The sequence below is a fragment of the Colobus angolensis genome, unplaced genomic scaffold (genome assembly GCF_000951035.1).
Source record: "Colobus angolensis palliatus isolate OR3802 unplaced genomic scaffold, Cang.pa_1.0 Scaffold108, whole genome shotgun sequence".
NCBI classification, from domain to species: Eukaryota; Metazoa; Chordata; class Mammalia; order Primates; family Cercopithecidae; genus Colobus; species Colobus angolensis.
In genome coordinates, this window is record NW_012111808.1 from 6,613,874 (window position 1) to 6,636,649 (window position 22,776).

At 42.4% G+C, this 22,776-nt stretch overlaps 1 pseudogene; it reads left to right on the plus strand.

Moving 5' to 3' along the window:
- The first annotated feature begins 7,638 nt into the window (after positions 1-7,638).
- On the plus strand, positions 7,639-8,070 carry LOC105517007 (annotated as a pseudogene).
- The last annotated feature ends 14,706 nt before the right edge of the window (positions 8,071-22,776 follow it).

The window sequence follows — 22,776 nt, forward strand, 5'->3', positions numbered from 1 at the left end:
TTAGTGACAAAGATGTCTTTTGACCGCCCTGATGCTGTTGGTCCTTATAAAATGGGAGCGATGGCAATTAGTGTTGGATTGAAGTTCTTTTGTCTGGGGGTCTCAGTTGTAACCTCAGTGTCTGGAACATATCAACATGAACCAAGGATGTATCTGAGCAGACAAAATCAGCACTAGAACATCCAAGCTGCTTGCAGTTTATTCCTCAGGTAGAACCTCTTATTGGGAGCTTTTCAATGTTCATGTGACACATTTCTCACATGGTTACACAACTGCTTTCCCACTTTGCAACAGCTTAGAAGCATCAGAGTAGAGGGTTTCTGGTAGACAATGGCCAGACAGGTAATACCCACTGAGAAGGAAGAATACAAACTATAAAAAAACAGATGCAAGGATTTCAGGAAGCAGCCTGGTGTATCCACAAAGGCGACACTGTGCTATAAGAAGACACTTAGGAAGAAGTTAAATGGCATTTGCCATACTGCATTTGAGATCAATTTAGGTTTTCATCCAGATTGGAAAGTTTCTACTACGGGGTAGGGTGAGCTTCAGTTTTTTCAGAGGTGAGTGGTGGAACCTGTGGTTGATTTCCTAAGCCACAGGCCTGAGTCCTGCTCTTCCACCCCTTTCCCCCTTGACAATATGTTAACATTATGCAAATGCTAGAAAAACAGCTCCTGCAGACATGCACAAATACTCCAACAACTAGATTGTGGGCACTAAATCGCTCTTCTATTGAGATTCTGGACCTGCCACTGTCCCAGCAAGTTTGGGCAAATGAAACATTGTTGGGAAGAGAAGGAAGCCTAACCTTTCTAAGTTAGCAAGGAAGGAGAATTTCTAATTTAGAGGAAGCAAACCTGGGCATCTGGTCTTTAAAAAAAAAAACCTCCCTAGGTGACTAATGTGTGGTCAGTATTGAGAACCACTGAGAAACAGATGTCTGCACACATTAGTTGAGAATAAATGTGATTAGGATGCTTGACTGTTCATATCTTCCTTCTCGGCTTCATGAAGTTATTTTCAGATTGCATAAGAAACCAGAAACACACTGCATCTATGTGTCATCCTCTCACTACCATTTCCCCCACTAAGATGATGCTAACCTCTCTGGACGGCCACTTGATTTCCAGGTGAGCCCTCATCTTACAAAGTAGCCTTTGGCCCAGGGCACTGGGCGATCAACTTAGTCTCATCCTGAGCTTCTGGGGTGAGATCCATCCTTTACCACTTGTGTTCATCAAGTAATCTTTATTTCTTTTTGAGTCAGAGTCTCGCTCTGTCGCCCAGGCTGGAGTGCAGTGGTGCGATCTCGGCTCACTGCAAGCTCTGCCTCCCGGGTTCACGCCATTCTCCTGCCCCAGCCTCCCGAGTAGCTGGGACTACAGGCGCCCACCACCATGCCTGGCTAATTTTTTATATTTTTAGTAGAGACGGGGTTTCACCGTGTTAGCCAGGATGGTCTCGATCTGCTGACCTCGTGATCTGCCTGCCTTGGCCTCCCAAAGGGCTGGGATTACAGGCGTGAGTCACTGCACCCGGCCAGGTTCTCTTCATTTCAAACGAAGAGTATGGGGTGGGGTAGGATAGAAGGAGGAGTTGGGAGTCACACCGTGATTTAAGCCCTGCCTCAACCTACCAAACAGGAAATCTTTAACAAATTCAGACTCAGTTTCCCTATCTCCAGAATTAGCATCAGGTCAGGTCAAGAGTTTATTGGATGCCTGGATTTAATCAAACAGCTTTACTATTTCTTCTTCAAGATCACTGAGTTTGAGTACTTAGAATTAATTAAAGCCTCCCAATCCTCTTGAACACTCTTCTCTATTGTCTTTGGCCATAAAATTCTGCCTATATTTTCTCTGAATTTTAAGTCTCCCTGCCTAGATTGTTGCAGACATATCCTATGGCAGGCACATTTTTTCCCAGGGATCTTGCTTTTAGCTGCATGAAGCTTCAGGATGGTGCAGGGGGACAGAAACCTCTTTTACACTGAGTCTTGTTTCTGCACCAGTTCTGTGCCAGGAGGGGAAAAATCGCTACCTACACATGTGCTGTGGCCAGGCCTCCTTTTGTAGGATTCCCTCTGGCCTCGCTCTCTTCTACAGTCCCATCACCCAAACACTCTCTGTCATCTGCCTCTTCTCAGGTTTAGTGATTTCCCTACTAGTGTTTAGCTTCTGCCGTACTGCAGGATATTTTCTGTAATAGGCCTTATTTTTGAGAGCAGTTTTAGGTTCATAGCAAAATTGAATGGAAAGTATAGAGGTTTCCCATATACCTCCTACCCCTACACAGGCACAGCCTCTACTACTTACCACCCCACCAGAGTGATTCATTTGTTACAATCAATTAACCTACACTGATGCATCATTATCACCCGAAGTCCATAGTTAACATTGAGATCCACTCTTGGTGCTGTACATTCTGTGGATTGGGACAAATGTGTAATGACATCTATCCTCCATCATAGCACCACACAGAATAGTGTCATGGCCATAAAAAAATTCCCTGTGCTTCACCTATTCAGCCCTCCCTACCTTCAACCACCGATTATTTTACTGTCTCCAGAGTTTTCCCTTTTCCAGTATGTCATATAGTTGGAATCATGGTATACAGCCTTTTCAGGTAGGCTTTTTTTTTTTTTTCACTTAGCAATGTATATTTAAGTTTTCTCTATGTATTTTTTTTTTTTTTTGAGGCAGAGTCTTGCTCTGTCAGCCAAGCTGGAGTGCCGTGGCGCAACCTCAGTGGTGCAGGTTTTTGTACGGACATCAGTTTTCAGACTCACTTGGGCAGATCCCAAGAAACAATCCACGATTGGTGGATCATACGGTGACTGTGTTTAGTTTTGTAAGAAACGGCCACACTGTCTTCCCAAGCAGGTGTACCGTTTTGCATTCCCGCCAGCGATGAATCAGCTTTTGTTGCTCTACTTCCTCTCCATAATTTGGTGTTCTCAGTGTTTTGGATTTTGGCCATTCTAATAGGTATGTCATTGTTTTAATTTGCAATTCCCTAATGACATATGATGTTGAACATCTTTTCATATTATTTGCCGTCTGTATACCTTCTTCTTTGGTGAGGTATTTGTTCAGGTCTTTTGCCCATTTTTTTTTTTTTTTTTTGAGGCAAAGTCTCACTCAGGCTGGAGTGCAGTGGTATGATCTTGGCTCACTGCAACCTCCGCCTCCTGGGTTCAAGCCATTCTCCTGCCTCAGCCTCCCAAGTAGCTGGGATTACAGGCGCCCTCTACCACGCCCAGCTAATTTTTGTGTTTTTAGTAGAGACAGGGTTTCACCATGTTGGCCAGGCTGGCCTCAAACCCCTGACCTCAAGTGATCCGCCTGCCTCGGCCTCCCAAAGTGCTGGGATAATAGGCATGAGCCACCATGCCTGGCCCCATTTTTAAATTGGGTTATTTTCTTACTGTTGAGTTTTAAGAGTTCCTTGTATATTTAGAATAATAGTCCTTTTTTCAGATGTGTCTTTCGCCATGTATATTCTCCCAGTGTGTTGCTAGTCTCATTCCCTTAACATTGTCTTTCGCAGAGCAGAGGTTTTTAATTTTAATGGAGTCCTGCTTACCAGTTATCTCTTTAGTGGATCATACCTTTAGGGCTATATCTAAAAAGTCATCACCATGTCCAAGGTTATCTGGATTTTCTCCTATGTTATCTTCTAGGAGTTTATAGTTTTGTGTTTTACATTTAGGACTGTGATCTATTTTGAGTTAATTTCTATAGGTGTAAGATCTGTGTCTAGATTAAGTGTTTTTGCATGTGAATGTCTAGTTCTTCCAACACCATTTGTTAAAAACACTATCTTTTCTCCACTCGATTGCTTTTACTTCTTTGTCAAAGATCAGTTGGTTATATTTATGTGGATTTCTGGACTGTCTATTCTGTTCTATTGATCAATTTGTCCATTCTTTTACCAACACTACCTCATCTTAATTACTGTAGCTTTATAGTAAGTCCTGAAGTCGGGTAGTGTCAGTCTTCCAGCTTGGATTTTTTTCCTTAAATATTGTATTGGCTATTCTAGGTCTTTTGCCTCTCTCTATAAACTTTAGAATTCGTTTGTCTATACCCACATGGTAGCATTTTTATTAAGTGTTTATGTCTGGAGAAAACATGCAAACTTCCATTGCCATATTCCTTTGTGAGTCTCATTTCTCAACCCCATCTATGAGGTAGAATTCTTCTCTTTTTAAAAATCTCAATTTAATTTTTATCTGCTTGCCTTGATTTGTGCAATGGTATAGAAACGCCTGAGTTTCTTCCTCTCCCTGAAAATTATTGGGAGCTTCCTCTGTTATTTTTCTGTTTCACTGGACATGCCTGATATCCTTTCCAGCATCTGGTTAATTTCTTGCGTCTGGGTATACATTCCCCCTCCCTCTTGGTTATCAGTTTCAAGCTCTCTTGATTCGATCAGTGGATTTAAAGGCAGATGGATTGATTTTGACTTCTCACCAAAAAAGGAACACAGCCTAACAGAATCAGCCTGCCATTTAGATAGAACTCCTCCTACCTGGTAACACAAGGAATAGTCAACTGGAGCTTGATAGTGGATTAAAGACCCAAGGGGAGTCCTGTGATTCATTCTCAAATTTCACAAATCATCCTTCAGATGGTACATTTTAGTCCCTCATACCTCATGGTCCCACTTCATACATGGTTCATAGGCCAGATGCCTTTTCAATTAACATGGGAAACAAACATGAAAAAGAGCATTGAAATACCATTTTTCCTATTTTTATCCCTAAAATGTTATGTTTTCTACTCTAATTTTTTTTTGAGACGGAGTTTCACCCTGTTGCCTAGGCTGGAGTGCTGTGGTGCGATCTCGGCTCACTGCAAGCTCTGCCTCCCGGGTTCACACCATTCTCCTGCCTCAGCCTCCCAAGTAGCTGGGACTACAGGTGCCTGCCACCGTGCATGGCTAATTTTTTGTATTTTTAGTAGAGACAGGGTTTCACTGTGGTCTTGATCTCCTGACCTCGTGATCTGCCAGCATCAGCCTCCCAAAGTGCTGGGATTACAGGTGTGAGCCACCGTGCCCAGTCTCTACTCTGATTTTTAATGGCTAAGTGAATAAAAAAAGGGTTTTAAATATTTTTTAAACTGAGCAATGGTCCATACAAAAGCTTCCTGACATGTGTGTAGAAAGTCATAGTTTACAAAGGGCTGGCTTTTTATTTGCTCCCTGGCCATCAGGAGCAAGGCAGGCTACTGCACTCAAAGGCGTTGAAAGTAATGTCGACTATAAGAAACTAAGTGGAAAAACACTTCCCATGGAAAATGCCCTCCTCTGTGTTTTTAAATTTTCTTTTCTTTTCCTGTTTGAGATGGAGTCTCCTTCTGTTGCCCGGCCTGGAGTGCAGTGGTGCAATCTCGGCTCACTGCAACCTCTGCCTCCCAGGTTCAAGCAATTCCTGCCTCACCTCTCAAGGAGCTGAGACTACAGGCACCCACCACCACAACTGGCTAATTTTTGTATTTTTAGTAGAGAAGGGGTTTTTGCCATGTTGGCCAGGATGGTCTCAAACTTCTGACCTCAAGTGATCCACCTGCCTCAGCCTCCCAAAGTGCTGGGATTATAGGTGTGAGCCACCACGCCAGCTTTAAATTTTCTTTTCTCTTCTTTTTTTGAGCCAAGTTTTACTCTGTTGCCCAGGCTGAGTGCAGTGGCATGATCTTGGCTCACTGCAACCTCCACCTCCCGGGTTCAAGTCATTCTTGTGCTTCGGCCTTCTGAGTAGTTGAGACTACAGGCATGCACCACCACACCGGCTAATTTTTGTGTTTTTAGTAGAGATGGGGTTTCGCCATGTTGGCCAAGCTGGTCTTAAACTCCTGAACTCAGGTGATCTGCCTGCCTTGGCCTCCCAAAGTGTTGGGATTACAGGTGTGAGCCACTGCACCTGGCCTAAATTTTGCTTTCAAAGAACCTCTTCAGTCTGTTGCTTCCAAGATGACCTCTCTGACCACATGCTTCTCATGAGAAGAGAAGAAGCTTCTCTTACACATTTCTAGACTTTCTCCAGACTGAGTAAGATCCTCAAGGTGGAAAATTTAGATGAGAGGATCCTTATAAAGTCCAAAGAAGTGATGGAACTTCTAGGGAGTTGTGGATGCCTGATGTTTAATACGTAATGCCTTCTCACTTTCCAAATGCATTTTGATATGGGAATCTGTTAGGTTCAGTTAGCAGAAACACCCAGAACACTTCTCAAGGTATTACACTAGAGAATGACCTGGGGTGATCCACAATAATTTCCTGTTTCTCAGAAGCAAAGAAGACAGAACTTTGGGGAACGCCAACATTGAAAGGGTGAGTGGAGAAGTCCACAAAAGAGCACGATAAGAAGTGGCTGAGCTGCAGGAGGAATCCAGGACAGAGGGGTGGTACCGACTCTTCCATCAGAGGGGTGATATGGACTCCTCAACATCCTCCATATCACCCAGGGAGGGAGAGATCTATGTATGCAGCCATGAGATCATGGAAAAAAGAAAAAGCATCTCACTGGTGACCAGGGTGAGAGCTGGTTTAATGGAGGGGCAGAAGTCAGATTTGGGTGGGGTGAAGAGTGAATAATGTCAGAGGCTGATCAACATTAACATTTTGTTGAGCATTGTATGCAAGGTGCTAAAGCCACCAGCCTTGGTTTTGATCCTACACATATGGCAGCAATTTTCTATTCTATTTTGATAGCCCAGACACCTGCTGCGTTTATCTTACTAAACAATCATATTCGGCCGGGCGCGGTGGCTCACACCTATAATCCCAGCACTTTGAGAGGCCAAGGCGGGCGGATCACCAAGTCAGGAGATTGAGACCATCCTGGCTAACACAGTGAAACCCTATCTCTACTAAATATACAAAAAATTAGCCGGGCGAGGTGGCAGGCGCCTGTAGTCCCAGCTACTTGGGAGGCTGAGGCAGGAGAATGGTGTGAACCCGGGAGGCGGAGCTTGCAGTGAGCCGAGATGGCGCCACTGCACTCCGGCGTAGGCGGCAGAGCAAGATGGAACTCGATCTGCACTACAGACAAATCGAACCTAATAGACATTTACAGAACATTTTTATCCAACAGCTGCAGAATACACATTTTTCTCCTCAGCACACAGAACTTTCTTGAGGATAGACCATATGTTCGGTCCCAAAACAAGTCTCAAATAATTTTTAAAAATTAAAATTATATCAAGTATCTTTTCTGACCACAATGGAATAAAAATAGAAATCCATAACTAGAGGAACTTTGAAAACCACACAAATACATGGAAATTAAACATGCTCCTGAATGGCCACTGGTCACGAAATGAAAAAGGAAATTTTAAAATTTCCTGAAACAAATGAAAATGGAAACACCATACCCAAACCTGTGATACAGCAAAAGCAATATAAAGAGGAACATTTATAGCAATAAACACCTATATTAAAAATACAGAAAGACTTCAAATAAATAACCTAACTAGAAAAGCAAGATTACCAAAGGCAAAATTACTAGAAAAATTTATGACCAGAGCAGAAATTAAAACACTGAGAGTAGAGAAAATTACAAAAGATCAATGAAAAAAAGTTTTTTTAAAAAAATAGGTAAACAAGGTTGCTGTTTGGACTCTTGTGAAGATGGCTTGAACTGCCTCATGGTTCCCGGCCAACCAGGACAGGTTTATTTGTATCTATCCTGCTTATTTAAGTAGTAAGACCATTGCAGAGGGAAGGCGAATCCCCATAAGTGAGGCTGTTGAAAATCCTACAGCTACAGAGATTCAAGATGTGTGTTCAGAAGCTGGACTTAACGTATTTCTTGAGAAAAATAAAATGTACTCTAGAGAATGGAATCATGATGTCCAATACAGAGACAGAGTCCGGGTCCAACTCAAACAGGAAGATGGTGGCCTCTGCCTTGCACAGTTCCTGTCATGTAAGTCAGTAATGTTGTTTGCAGCAGAAATAACACCGAAACTAAAAAGAAGGACACAAAAAACAGGAGGTGGTGACCAAAGTCTTCAACAAGGAGAGGGAAGTAGAAAAGGGAAAGCAAAGAAAAAGAAGTAACCTAGTATCCGCATCGAGTTTGTGGTACTGCTGTCAGAAACATGAATGGAGGCTTCGAATTTGTATCGGAGGAAAACAGAAGCTTTTTTTATATCATTTAACTGAACTTTGAACCCTTGTGAAAGATGGGAACCTCTCATCTTTATCATCGAAGTTGACAGTTAAATAAATTTACATCAGAAGTTTGCATCTCGCTTTTATGCAGTATAAAAGAAGTTTTTAGTCTTTCAATGCAGTTTTTTGGAAGAAAAAATATTTTTAAATGGACAATGTACAATAAGTTACTTGAAATAAGTTACCTGTTTCAGATAAATTTCAATTCGATTTGAAATAAACATTTTGTCTGCCTTTTAAGTTAATGAAATAAAATTTGAAACTGAAAAAAATGTAGGTGAACAAAATTGGCAAACCTTTAGCCATACTAAGAAAAAAAGAGAGAAGGCCCAAATAAAATTATAGACAAAAGGAGACATTACAACTGTTACCACAGGAATTCAAAGGATCATCACAGACTATTATGAGCAACTATATGCCAATAAGTTGGAAAAAGTAGAAGAAATGGATAAAAGCTCTCAGCAAACTGCATATAGAAAGAATATACCTCAACACAATAAGGGCCATATTTGACAAACCCACAGCTAATATAATACCAAACAGGGAAAACTGAAAACCTTCCTTAAGATCTAGAACAAGGAAAGGATGTCCAGTTTCACCACTTTTATTCAACATAGTACTAGAAGTCTTAACCAGAGCAATTAAATAAGAGAAAGAAATAAAGGACATCCAAATTAGAAAGGCAGATATCAAATTATCCTTGTTTCAGATGACATGATATTATATTTAGAAAAACCTAAAGATTCCACCAAAAAACTATTAGAACTGTAAATTTAATAAAATTGCAGGATACAAAATTTACATACAAATCAGTAGCATTTCTATATGCCAACAGTGAACTATCTGTAAATGAAACCAAGAAAGCAATTCCATTTACCATAGCTGCACATAAAATAAAAGAGCCAGACCCATAGATTGTACCTGTAATCCTAGCCACTCAGGAGGCTGAGGCAAAAGGATCGCTTGAGCCCAGGAGTTCAAGGTTCACTCCACTGCACTCCAGCTTGGGTAACAGAGTGAGATCCCCATCTCTAAAAAATAATAATAATAATGATAATAAAATAAAATATCTAGAAATAAACTTAATCAAAGAAGTGAAAGATCTCTACAGTGAAAACGACAAAACATTGATGAAAGAAACTGAAGTGGACACCAAATATGGAAAGATTCCATGTTCATGGATTGGAAGAAATAATATTGTTAAAGTGTCCATACTACCCAAAGCAATTTATGGACTCAATGCAATCTCTGTCAAAATACCAATGACATTCTTAACATAAAGGAAAAAACAATCCTAACAGTTATATGGAACTGTAGAAGACCCCAAGTAGTGAAAGGAATCCTGATTTAAAAAAATAACAAAGCTGGGGTATCGTGTTACCTACATAATACAAAGCTGTACTAACTAAAACAGCAGAGTGCTGGCATAAAGACAGACACATAGACCCATGGAACAGAATAGAGAACCCAGAAATAAACCTGCATATTTACAGCCAATTAATTTTTGACAAAGGTGCCAGGAACATACATTGGGGAAAGGACAAGCTCTTCAATCAATGGTGCTGGGGAAACTGGATGTCCATATGCAGAAGAATAAAACTAGACCCCATATTTCTCAATATATACAAAAATAAAATAAAAATGGATTAAAAAGTTAAATCTAAGACCTGAAACTATGAAACTCCTAGGAGAAAACATTGGGGTAATTCTCCAGGACATTGGTCTGGGCAAAGGTTTCATGAGTAAAACCTCATAAGCACAGGCGACCAAAGCAGAAATGGATACATGAGGTCACATCAAGCTAAAAAGGTTCCACACAGCAAAGGAAACAACTAACAAAGTAAAGAGACAACCTACAGAATGGGAGAAAATATTTGCAAATTATTCAATTGAAAAGGGACCAATAACCAGAATATATAAGGAACTCAAACAACTCAATCGCAAAAAACAATATATATAAATGGGCAAAAGATATGAACAGACATTTCTCAAAAGACAACTTATAAATGGCCAATAGGTATATTTAAAAATGGTCAGCATTACTAATCATCAGGGAAATGAAAATCAAAACCACAATGAGGTATCATCTCACCTCAGTTAAAATGGCTTTTTGCCAAAAGACAAAAAGTGTCAGATGCTGGTGAAGATGTGAAGAAAAAGGAATGCTCATACACTGTTGGTGAGAATGTAAATTATTACAGCCATTGTGAAAAACAGTATGGAGGTCCCTCAAAAAACTAAAAATATAACTATTAAATGATTCAACAATTCCACTGCTGAGTATATAGCCGAAATAAAATAACTCGGTATGTCAAAGAGATATCTGTGCCCCGTTGTTTACTGCAGCATTATTCACAACAGCCAAGATATGGAATCAACTTAAGTGTCTACAATAAATGAATAAAAAAAAGTTCATATACAGAATGGAATATTAGTCAGCCATAAAAAGAATTAAATTCTGTCATTTGCAACAACGTGGATAAAATGGGAGGACATGAGGTTGAGTGAAATAAGCCAGGCACAGAAAGACAAATATGACATACTCTCACTCATGTGTGGGAGCTAAAAAAATTGATCTTGTGGCGGTAAAAAGTAGAACGATGGTCACAAGAGGCTGGGGGGAGATAAAGAAGGCTTTGTTAATGGCTACAAAATACAGTTATATAGAAGGAATAAGAGCTATGGTTTGGTATTACAATAGGGTGAATGTAGTTAATAATAATATTGTATATTTCAAAATAATTAGAGGATTGGAATTGGAATGCTTCTAACAAAAAGAAAAGGTAAGTATTTGAGGTGATGGATATCCCAATTACCCTGTCCATTACACATCATATGCTTATATTGAAATATCACATATTCTTCCTAAATATGTACAACTATTATGTATCCATAAAAATTTTTTAAAACATAAAGAAATGGTCAGATTCAGGATATACTTTGAAGGGTTTTTGGCCTGAGACACTTCAAGGATAACGTCATTTGTCCAGATGGTGAAGATTGTGGGTGGAAGTTAGATATTCAGTTTGGGACACAGTCAAGTCTGTGATGCTATTAAACACTCCAGTTGAGATGTTGAACAGGCAGTTGTATGCATCAATAGAGAGTTCAGGGATGAGTTTGAGGCTGGAGATATAAACTTAGCAGTTGTTAGGTTAATGATACTATTTAAAAGTCATAAAACTGGATGCGTTTATCAAAGGAATGAATGTAGATATTTCTTTATGCCTGAAAAAACTTCCTTTAACTATTTTTTTGTAGTGCAAACCTGCTTACAGTGAATTCTTTCAGCTTCTGTTTGCTGAGAAAGTCTTCATTTGCTTTGATTTTGAAGAATATTTTTGCTGGATAAAGAAACCTAGGTTGACGGGTATGGTTTTTTTTGTTTGTTTGTTTTGTTTTGTTTCCAGTTTTTAAAAAATATTTCCATTACATTATGGCTTACATAATTTCGAACATAAAGTCTGCCGTTATTCTTATCTTTGTTCCACTGAACATAATGTATCTTTTATCCTCTGGCTACTTTAAAATTTTTCTGTTTATTACTAGTATTCATCAGTTTGCATGTGACAATCTCTGACATGGGTTTATTTATTTCACTGGAGTTTGTTGGGTTTCTTGAACCTGTAGTCAAGTTTGGACCATTTGGGGCCATTAGTTTTCCATTTTTTTCCTGTCTCATTCTCTGTCCTCTCTGGGACTCCAATCACACATATGTCAAACATCCTACAGGTAATGGATGCTCTATTAATTTGTCTTTTTTTCCTGTGCTTCATTTTGAGTAATTTATATACTATGTCTTCAAGACTACTAGTCTTTTCCTCTGCAGTGTGTAATCTACTGGTAATCTCATCCAATGTGTTTTTTAATTGTTTTTTTTTTAATCTCTAGATATGTTTTTAAACATTTTTTTTTAATCTCTAGATATGTTTTTAAACATGTATTTTATTTCTGTCACCTTTATGGCAATGTTTTCCTCTACCTTCTTGAATATAAGGAACAGATTCATAAAGGCTCTTTTAATGTCCTTGACATCCATTATGTCTGCCATTTGGGGGCCTGTGAATTTTTTCATTTTTTTTTTTTTTTTTTTGAGACAGAGTCTCGCTCTGTCGCCCGGGCTAGAGTGCAGTGGCCGGATCTCAGCTCACTGCAAGCTCCGCCTCCCGGGTTCACGCCATTTTCCTGCCTCAGCCTCCCGAGTAGCTGGGACCACAGGCGCCGCCACCTCGCCCGGCTAGTTTTTTGTATTTTTAGTAGAGACGGGGTTTCACCGTGTTAGCCAGGATGGTCTCGATCTCCTGACCTCGTGATCTGCCCGTCTTGGCCTCCCAAAGTGCTGGGATTACAGGCTTGAGCCACCGTGCCCGGCCTTCTTTTCATTTTTGATTATAATTTTCTGCTGCTTTGCATACCTGGGAATTTTTTATTTGGTACCAGACATTTTGAATTTGTTTCTGGGCACTAGACTTTGCTGTATTCTTTTGAATGTATGTATTTTTTCTTTTGAGACTTGCTCTTAAGCTCTGTTAGGGTGGTTTTCGTCTATCTGTTGGCCCAGGGCTAATGTAACCCCACTGCTAAGATGATGCCCTTCTGAGGATTCAGAATGATGGCCCGTGTTTACAAGGTCTTTCCACTCTGGCTGGAGGGAGTACAGGCTATTCCACTCCTGCCTGCGCTTCATTAATTGTTTTGTCTGCTCCTTTTAGGTGGTTCTTTCCCTGGTCTTTTTCTCATGTATATGCAGGTTAGTTCTCAGTCAAAACTTTAAGAGGACCCCTCTACAGATTTCCAGAGCTCTCTCTGTGCAGCTCTCTTTTCTCTAGTACCCTGTCCCACACATTCTAGCCATCTTGACCTCTCTGAACTATGAGACCTATCTTTTCTAGTCTTCAAGATTATTGGGCTCTTTTTGGGTTTCTCCTCCATATGCTGTGGGCTGGAAACTGCCTCTAGGCAATAAGCTTGTGCAATAATGGGGCTCATCTTATTCCTTTTCTGAGATTACAGGCTTGCACTACCTGTTGTCTAGTGTGTAAAGATATTGTTTCATTATTTTATCCAGTTTTCTAGTTGGCCTAAAGTGAGAGGACAAATCTTGCTCCTATTCACTTTGCTTTGTTCAGAAGTAGAAATTGTTTTTTAAAATCCTAGTTTTATCACCACCTAATACTTTTTAACTTGTTGTATTTTATGTGATATATCTATCCAGTCTAAGTTGCAAATAACAGAAACTAATTCTCATCCAACCAGAAAAACAATTTTCTGGAAGGGTTTTTAGTAACTCACCAAATTGCCATGGAAGCAACAGATCCAGTCTCAGAAAATGGAGGAAGAGAGGGAGGTTAAATTTTCATAACCTTATTTAAAAAAAAAAAGGTCAGGCTACTAACAGTCCTATGAATACACTGTGTCTGCCACTTTAGATCACATGATTCTTGTACTTTTGTCAGTAACCATGAGCTCTGGACAGTGGGTGCAGTCAGAGGCATGGCAGCCACAGGGTCTCTGGAGACGAGATATGGGTGCCTTGGCCATCTTCTTTCTCTGCTTCTTCAGAGACAAAAAGTCTAGATGGGTTACATATGATTGACTGAGACTTGGTGACATGCTTATGCCCTGATGAAAGGAAGGCTGAGAAAATATCTCAGATTTTCAGTTTTTATAGTGGGAGGAAGTCTCTACCTCCCACTGATACTCATATGGTAGAGTTAGAGGAAGACATAGGGACAGGTTCCAATAATGAGGCACATGGCACATACATACACACATGACCTGTTCTTCCAGATAATGAGAGTGTAATAACAACATCATGAGAGATTTGTGACTATTTTATGAAGGGTCATGGGTATGCACAAAAGGAGGATAGTGCTTTCCATTCTATTGTCTCGTGACCTCTGTGCAGTCTAATTGTACCTGTGTACCCAGTTTCCTTTTCAGTGGCTTTCTTCCTCTAGCTAGAGACACTATTATCTGTGAAGGTCAGAGAACACGACTGAGTCTTTCTTGGTGTTCCTGAGGATAGTCCAGAACTTTGTCGATGGGCTTCAAGTTGCTAACCCAGGAAATGGAGGATACATTCGTACTATGCTGAATCTGTCTGGCTTGTTTCTGGTAGAAAAGACAAAGTCCAGAGAACAAGGACGGACTCCAGGAAGTTCGCTTTACTTTGTCGGACATTCTGAGGGACCCGCACCCTTCAGTATGGGGCTCAGAATAACTCCAGGGTAGTAATGCCTACAGGCCCTTTGCACATTGGTCCACGGACCTGGGAACAAACTTGTGAAATAGAGAGGCTCCCAGGGCACAGAGGTCACATTACCTCCCTCTGCTCTCTTCTAGGCTTCCCCATAATTCAGGAACATCAAAGAAATGCCCTCGACTGCCAGACTGTGGGACATCTCAGGCTGTTCTCTCACGCCCTCTGTGACTATAAATGTAGGTCTGGTAGAAGAGCAGTCACTGGGGCCACCTCCTTAGGATGACAGCCCAAGTCCCTTCTCTCATGACCAGCATCCTCTGTAGTGAGTTCTTAGCAGCTTCCCACTCAGGCCTGCTCTTGAGAGCAAAACAAAACGCTTTATTTCACGCATGCGAATTCTTAGGCAGCAGAGATGTAACCTCCCCAGCCTGGGCCCACGTAAGATCATGGCTCCCCTCTCCTCTCCATGTACAAGGCTTCCTTTGCTTAAAGCTCATAGATCCATCTTTTGAAACTGTGCTTTCATCTATGAGAGCAATTCTATTCTTAAAAATGTTTTATTGGCCGGGTACAGTGGCTCATGCCTGTAACCCCAACACTTTGGAAGGCCGAGGCGGGCGGAACACAAGGTCGAGAGATCGAGACCATCCTGGCCAACATGGTGAAACCCCGTTGTCTCTACTAAAAATACAAAAATTAGCTGGACATGGTGATATGTGCTTGTAGTCCCAGCTGCTCGGAAGGCTGAGGCTGGAGAATCAATTGAACCCGGGAGGCGGAGGTTGCAGTGAGCCAAGATCACACCACTGCACTCCAGCCTGGCAACAGAGCGAGACGCTGTCTCAAAAAAAAAAAAAAGTTTTATCTTCTTGACAACTTAAATTATTAATCTCTAAAGTAGATAGTAGTTTGAAACAGTTTTCCTGGGAGCCTCTGCAGATCTTTGAAAGCAGCATCTGCAGAACCCTAAATGATTTCACTATGGAGGGAAGACAAACCACCTGCATCTGTGTGTCTGCAGCACCCAGCTTCATTCCTCCAGTAGAAACTTGGAGATTTCTAGACCCTGGGTTCCTGTGTCTTGACCCAGATCCTGTTCTCAGCTACTCTTTGTTTTTCTTGCTCCTTCTGCCCCACAGCATGTCTGAGGTCTCTTCCTCTGCTTCCTGAGAAAGCCAGGCAGCCCTGGTTCCTAAGAAAACAAGTTCCTTCTGTCATGTAGAATTGTTGAATTAAGCAGCAAGAGGGCCTGAAAGATAAAATCCTCTAGCTCAGCCTGCCTCTGCCCCTTCTCTTCCCAGAAGCATTTCCTAAAACATTTAAGCCACATTGACACAGGTGGCCTCAGTTCTTGGTCCATTTAAACAACTTTTTATCATTTTTAATTTTTTTTCTTTTTTTTTTGGCAACAGGGTCTCACTCTGTTGCCCAGGATGGAGTGCAGTGGCATCATCATACTTCACTGGAGCCTCCAACTCCCTGGCTCAAGCAATCCTCCCACCTTAGCCTCCTAAGTAGCTGGGACTACAGGCGTGCACTACCAGGCCTGGCTAATTTTACGATTTTCTTTTGTGGAGACAGGGTCGCCCTATCTTGCTTAGGCTGTCTCAGTCCTGATAATTAAGTGATATGGGCACTGGGTGTCAAGGCTCAATGCACAGCTGTGACAAGCCTGGGCAGATCAGCCTGGAGGCAAAAACGGGGGAGCAGGGAGGCTTTCCCTGGTGTTTGCACCCACAAGGTGCTGTCTAGAGTCTGGGAGGAGATGGGCAGGGGGGCGGTGTCAGCCAGAGCCTTCAAACACTGGGACACTGCTCCACGCCTGTCCTGTGTGTAACTGTCCATTTATTCCTGACCAGTCATTCACTTGCCCTTTATGTTCTCAGCTTTCTGCCGGGGCTGTGGGGATTGATCCAGGTTTGGCCCTTAAAAAAAGCCAAAGCCGAAGCCAAAAAAAAAACACAAAAATCCTTGGGCAGCTTCTCCACCCACCTCTAGATGTCTTTTGGTCCTCACAGGACCCGTGGGGCTTCCCCAGGTTGCCTCTTCTGGGTCTCATACCTTGAAGGCATAGCTCCTAACCAAATAGGCAAAAACAGAGCTCGAATAGAGGCTTAATGTCTGCCTCTGCCTCCAATCTCCATGGGAGGTAACACAAATGGGGTCAGTGCAGGTGCCTTGATAGCTAAAGTAGGGAAATTTGGGGTGCAGGGGCTGTACATTCTCTAGGTCCATTGAGTCACACATTTACGTTTATTGAACACAGGGATTTGTCTAATTAACTGAGTTTAGACAGCATCTCGCACAGTGGCCCGTGCCAACAAGCTCGGCTTCCCACACCCACTGGAAATTGACATTATATGAAACTGCTTTGGCTCCCATCCACGCTGTGGCTGCACCCTCACGCACACACATACCCTGCGTATAGGCACATATGTGGCTTTTGATGCATGGATTAGCTTAAAATTTCAGTCCAAATTGGTCAAATAAAAAAATCAAAATAACAAATTTGTGTCATTCAGGCAACTGCTAGGAACTTACAAAATGAGAAATCACCGCAAGGACTATGACAGTAAGATGTAAAATGGAGATTAAGGGGTTTAAGAGGAAATTTGAAAAACAAATAGCCGAAGATAAAGAGTGGAGCTCCAGACAGTTCCTGTAATTCTCCCTGGCTATAAATTGAGCAACCTGGGCCCAGCACTGGCGGAGAATACCCCAAAGCAGGCCTCCCAGGGAGCTGGGATGGTCTTTCCCTTCCGAAGCGCCTCTCACCTATAGGTACAGTAGACGGCTGCTGGGACCTCCAGTGGTGGACACTCCTTTGCATATGGGGTCATCCTGCCCCTCCCCCATCTCTTGTCATTTCCAGGTTTGCCAGGTGGGAGTTAGGGGAGAGAAAGGAAAAGAGGCCGGAAGTAGGAAGGAAGCAGCTACAGTAGGGCCCAGGATTTTCCAACAGCTCTCATTTTCTAAGAGTTTCCTATCCTCAGTGGTTTTCAGCCCCGGCCTACCCATTAGAATCATCTGGGTGCTTTGGGAGGCTGAGGAGGAAGAATCATTTGAGGCCAAGAGGCGAAACCAACATGGGCAACAAAGTGAGACCCTCCCATCTCTACAAAAATATACAAAAATTAGCTGGGCTTGGTGGAACATTCCTGTAGTCCAAGCTATTCAGGAGGTTGAGGTGGGAGGATCACTTGAGCCCGGGAGTTCCAGGCTGCAGTGAGCTGTGATCACACCACTGCACTCCAGCCTGGGCAACAAAGAGAGACCCTGTCTCAATGATAATAATAACAATAATAATAATAAGGGTTTCTGGCCCCAATTTGTTTGAAAGAAGAGTCTTTGCGGGGGGTGGGGGGGGCAGACATTGTATCTTTTTAAGCTTCCAGGTGACTGTCAAGGGCAGCCAGGGTTGAACCTCACAACATAAAAACAGCTTTCTTATCTCTGGTGGAGGAGAAGTGGTCTCCATTAAGCGGGTCGGGGATTCCTCTTCCAGGGGATTTACTAGGACAAATGATCCCTGCATCTCCAGCCCTGTCGACTGTGACAATTTCTAGATGATGTTCTACCCACCTCACCTTTACATGGAGCAAAGGTCCCCTCAGAGGTGGCTCCTGCCTGAGAGCCACCTGCTTCACTCACTTCCTCCTTGTGGCATTCTCCTCAAATCCCTCTCTCCTTACAGCAAGGCAATATTTGAGAATCTGAGAAGGGCACCTCAGTGGTATGTGTATGAAGTTGAGGAAGGTAGTATCTTAGTTCATCGGAGCTGCTATAGCAATACCGTACAATTGGTAGATTACCAACAACAGAAACTGATTTCTCAGCCAGGTGTGGTGGCTCATGCCTGTAATCCCAACACTTTGAAAGGCCAAGGTGGAGGATCACTTGAGCTTAGGAGTTCAAGACCAGCCTGGGCAACATAGTAAGACCCCATCTATACAAAAATAAAAAAAATTCGCTAGGTCTGGTGGTGCACACCTGTGATCCTAGCTACTTGGGAGGCTGAGGTAAGAGGGTTGCTTGATCCAGGGAGTTCAAGGCTGCATTGAGCTGTGATCACACCACTGCACTCCAGCCTGAGTGACGGAGTAAGACCCTGTCAGAAAAGAAACGAGAGAAAGAAAAAGAAAAGATTGATTGCTCACAGTTCTAGAGGACAGGAGGTCCAAGATGAAGGCACCTGCAGGTTCAGTGTCTGGTGAGGTGTCTGATTCTTAGATGGCCATCCTCTCCCTGTGTCCTCACAGCGTGGAAGGAGCTGGGGAAGCTCGCTGGGGCTCCTTTTATAAGGGCACTAATCCCATCCACGAAGGCTCAGTCCTCATGAGTTAATCATCTCCCAAAGGCCCCACCTCCTAATACATCACACTGGGGCTTATATTTCAACATACAAATGTGGGGAGACACACACATTCAGCCTTTAGCAGGTAGGGGGGTTAGTACTTTGGTTCCCACACATATAAATGCCCCTAAGTCAGTGCTTCTCAGAACTTCACTGTGCACAGAAATCACTTGGGGATCTTGTTAAAGCGCAGACTCGGCTTCAGAAGTTCTGGGATGGGGCTGCCGGTCTGCATTTCTAACAAGCTCCCAGGTGGTGCTGCTGCTGTTGGTCAGTGGACCCACGTGGAAAGCAAGGCTCCAGGATGCTGTTACCCTCCTGCTTTTCGTCTGGAGGTTTTGGGGTTTCCACTTGAACCTAATGAGTCAGACGGCCTCACAGGCAAGGGTACCAGAATGAGAGAAACCTGAGATCCTCACTCGTGGTAGGATGTGCTGTATTGATTTAGCTCAGAACACGCTGAGACAAGAGCCCAGGTGAAAAGTGTTTCTTCTCCTCGCTGGGTAACGGAGCCATGAGGCTTATCCACAGAAAATCAACCACGACCGAAAGGCAACATGGAAAGACGGTGTCTCCTGTCCATGCCCTTCTGTGACTGCCCAGTCAAGACCACCGTCTGTGCCCATGCTCACCTGATTATACTGGGATCATGTGCTGTGATCAGCCCTTTCACTGCATGCCAGTTCTTACCTTGTTTCCTTGGAGCTCCAGGGGTGCAATCTCTGTTAGTCTGGAGCTGAGAGGGTGCTCACTAATTACATTTATTGGGTGAGCGTGGATAAAACAATCCGCTTGAATCTTGCACTGTACGTTTCTATTAGCACTAGCCCCACACACGGTGTGTCATTTAACAGGAGATACTAAGCAGGACTCCATATTGAAAACACCAAGACAGCTACCACTAAAGCAATTTTAAATTTCATTTCTTCCCTGAACACTGTCTTTCTTAGCTGCTGAGTTTTCTGTCTCTCATCTGCATGAAGCCTCTTCCCCAGCAAAAGGGATTAGGCAGGGCCCAGGCGACCCTCCAAGGAAGGCTGAGGCTATTTGCATCTCTAACCACAAGGAAATTACTCCTGACAGCCCAAAGTAAAGCAGAAATATTAAGAATGACAGAGCGATGTTCCTGTACCAGAAGAAAAATGGAAGATTAATACAAAGTTTTAGAGGCCAGAGCACAGCAGTAAATTGTAGATTATGAATATATATTTAAAGTCTACATGAAAGTCAGTGGCCTTTTTCCCTCAGAGTTTGCAAAAGTGCGTTTTTGATGGGCCATTTCAGAATTTTTTGATTATGATAGCTTAACATATGTTTCTAATTTCCTTATATTATTGCCCTTCAGAAACACTGGCTCTATCTCCATTTTAAAATTCCACACACACACACACAAAGACAGGTAAGTAGCACATTTAGGAATTTATTACCCAGTTTATAAATGGTCCAGACATTTGAGTTTTCGTGATACCTGCTTCAGGCTAATGTAGGCGAGAGAAGAAGAGTGAAGGGAGATAAAACTCAAATCAATATACTTTATACCGACTTATGAAAAGCTCTGGTGAAAAACATGTGGACCTGAAAGAATGCTGAGGTAACTCTCTATTGTTACTCACCCTGAGGCCTCGGGATCCTCGGTGATGGATTCAGGGCTTCTTCTCTGGCCACTGTTGGGTGATGTTTGTGATATACACGCATGAGTTTAATTTGTTGGAGCCAAAAACTACTCATGAGTACAACAATAATAAATACTACTTTAAGTTAAAATATGAATCCGGGCCAGGCACGGTGGCTCATGCCTATAATCCCAGCACTTTGGGAGGCCGAGGTGGGCGGATCACCTGAGATTGGGAGTTCGAGACCAGCCTGACCGACATGGAGAAACGCTGTCTCTACTAAAAATACAAAATTAGCTGGGTGTGGTGGCTTATGTCTGTAATCCCAGCTAAAAATAAAAAATAAGTAAATAAAAAAAAAGTTAGCCAGGTGTGGTGGTGCATGCCTGTAATCCCAACTACTTGAGGGGCTGAGATAGGAGAACTGCTTGAACCTGGTAGGCAGAGGTTGCGGTGAGCCAAGATTGCTCCATTGCACTCCAGCCTGGACGACAAAAGTGAAACTCTGTCTCAAAAAGTGAAAAAATAAAATGAATCCATCTGGGCACGGTGGCTCACCCCTGTAATCCTAGCACTTCGGGAGGCCGAGGCGGGCAGATCACTTGAGGTCAGGAGTTTGAAACCAGCCTGGTCAACATGGTAAAATCCTGTCTCTACTCAAAGTACAAAAATTAGCCAGGCATGGTGGTGTGCACCTGTAATCCCAGCTACTCAGGAGGCTGAGGCACAAGAATCGCTTGAACTGGGAGGCGGAGGTTGCAGTGAGCCGAGATGGTGCTACTGCTCTTTAGCCTGGGTGAGAGAGTGAGTGAAAGTCTGTTTCAAAAAATAAAAAATAAAAAGAAGAATGCTATGAGATAGGGAAATGGAATCCGGGTCTTGGACTGAATGCAAAGCAGGAGTGAGCTTCCCGCATGTGGATAAAAAGGCTGGAAAAAGCTGTAGCAGCAGTTGATTAGGGTTCTGTTTTTTCTAAAACTGCATGCCCAAAAAGGGAGGTAGCAGGACTTAAACACATCCTTTCTCACAGGACCTTAGCTATGCTGCTGCCTGATTCTGTGTCTGGCTTTGCAGTATCTCAAGGCTTTTATAAGAGCTGGTTCTGGACTCTTTACTCTGGGGATGTGGAAGGTTGGTGGGGACAGCAGCAAAGCCACGAGAGAGAGAAGCCTCCTAGAAAAGATGAACTTACAACCCACGATTCAAAACTTGAACGGGAAAATAAATATCAGGAAGATCAATTTAATTAGCTGACTCCCTTGGAAATTAAAATAATGTAACAAAGTTTAAAGGATTTTAAGTCATTATGTTTAAGATTGCTAAAGGCAAATGAAGGAAAACCACCTATAAAAATCAACAATAAGTAGGCAGAAATGGATGAAAAACAGGAGTGTATGAAAAACAAGGAATTTGAAATCAGGAAATGAAAATACACTAATAATAATTAAAGACTCAAGGGATAGGATATACTAGACTAGATGCAGGTAAAGAGATAACTAATAAATTTAAGGTAATACTATGTAATGCTCCTGAATGTAGGCCAGAGAAACGAAGAGACTTAGAAAGAAAAAAAAAGGAAACAGGTAGACACAAGCTAGAGTGAGAGACTGCAACATGCACCAATAAAGAGTCACGAAAGTACAAAAGAGGAAATTCCAGAGAAGCATTATTTGAAGATCTTATTCCAGAATATTCCAGAACTGAATAAAGTCATGAGCCCTCACCATAAAGATATTCTCTATGTACTGAGAAAACTAAGTAAAATTAAATCTTTACCTAGACATATCTGTGAAACTGAAGAACATCAATGATAGAAAAATCTTTTGAGTCATCAGGGAGAAATGACTTGTTACCTACAAAGTGGCATTTAGGTTAAAAGATGACTTCTTGGCCAGGCACGGTGTCTCATGCCTGTAATCCCAGCACTTTGGGAGGCCGAGTCAGGTAGATCACGAAGTCAGGAGTTCAAGACCAGCCTGGCCAACATGGTGAAACCCTATCTCTACCAAAAATACAAAAATTAGCTGGGCGTGGTGGTGCGTGCCTGTAATCCCAGCTACTCACGAGGCTGAGGCAGGAGAATAGCTTGAACCTGAGAGGCAGAGCAAGTTGCCGTGAGCCGAGATTGCGCCACTGCACTCCAGCCTGAGCATAAAGGGTACAACTCCAGCTTAAAAAAAAAAAAAAAGACTTATCCACAACAGTCTATTCTAGAAGTTCATGAAGTAAAATTTTCAAAGGGCTGGAAAAATATCTGTTAGGGCTAGGGCCAGGTGTGGTGGCTCAAGCCTGTCATCCCAGCACTTTGGGAGGCCAAGGTGGGTGGATCAAAAGGTCAGGAGTTCAAGACCAGCCTGGCCAATATGGTGAAACCCCATCTCTACTAAAAATACAAATTAGCTGGGCATGGTGGCGTGCAC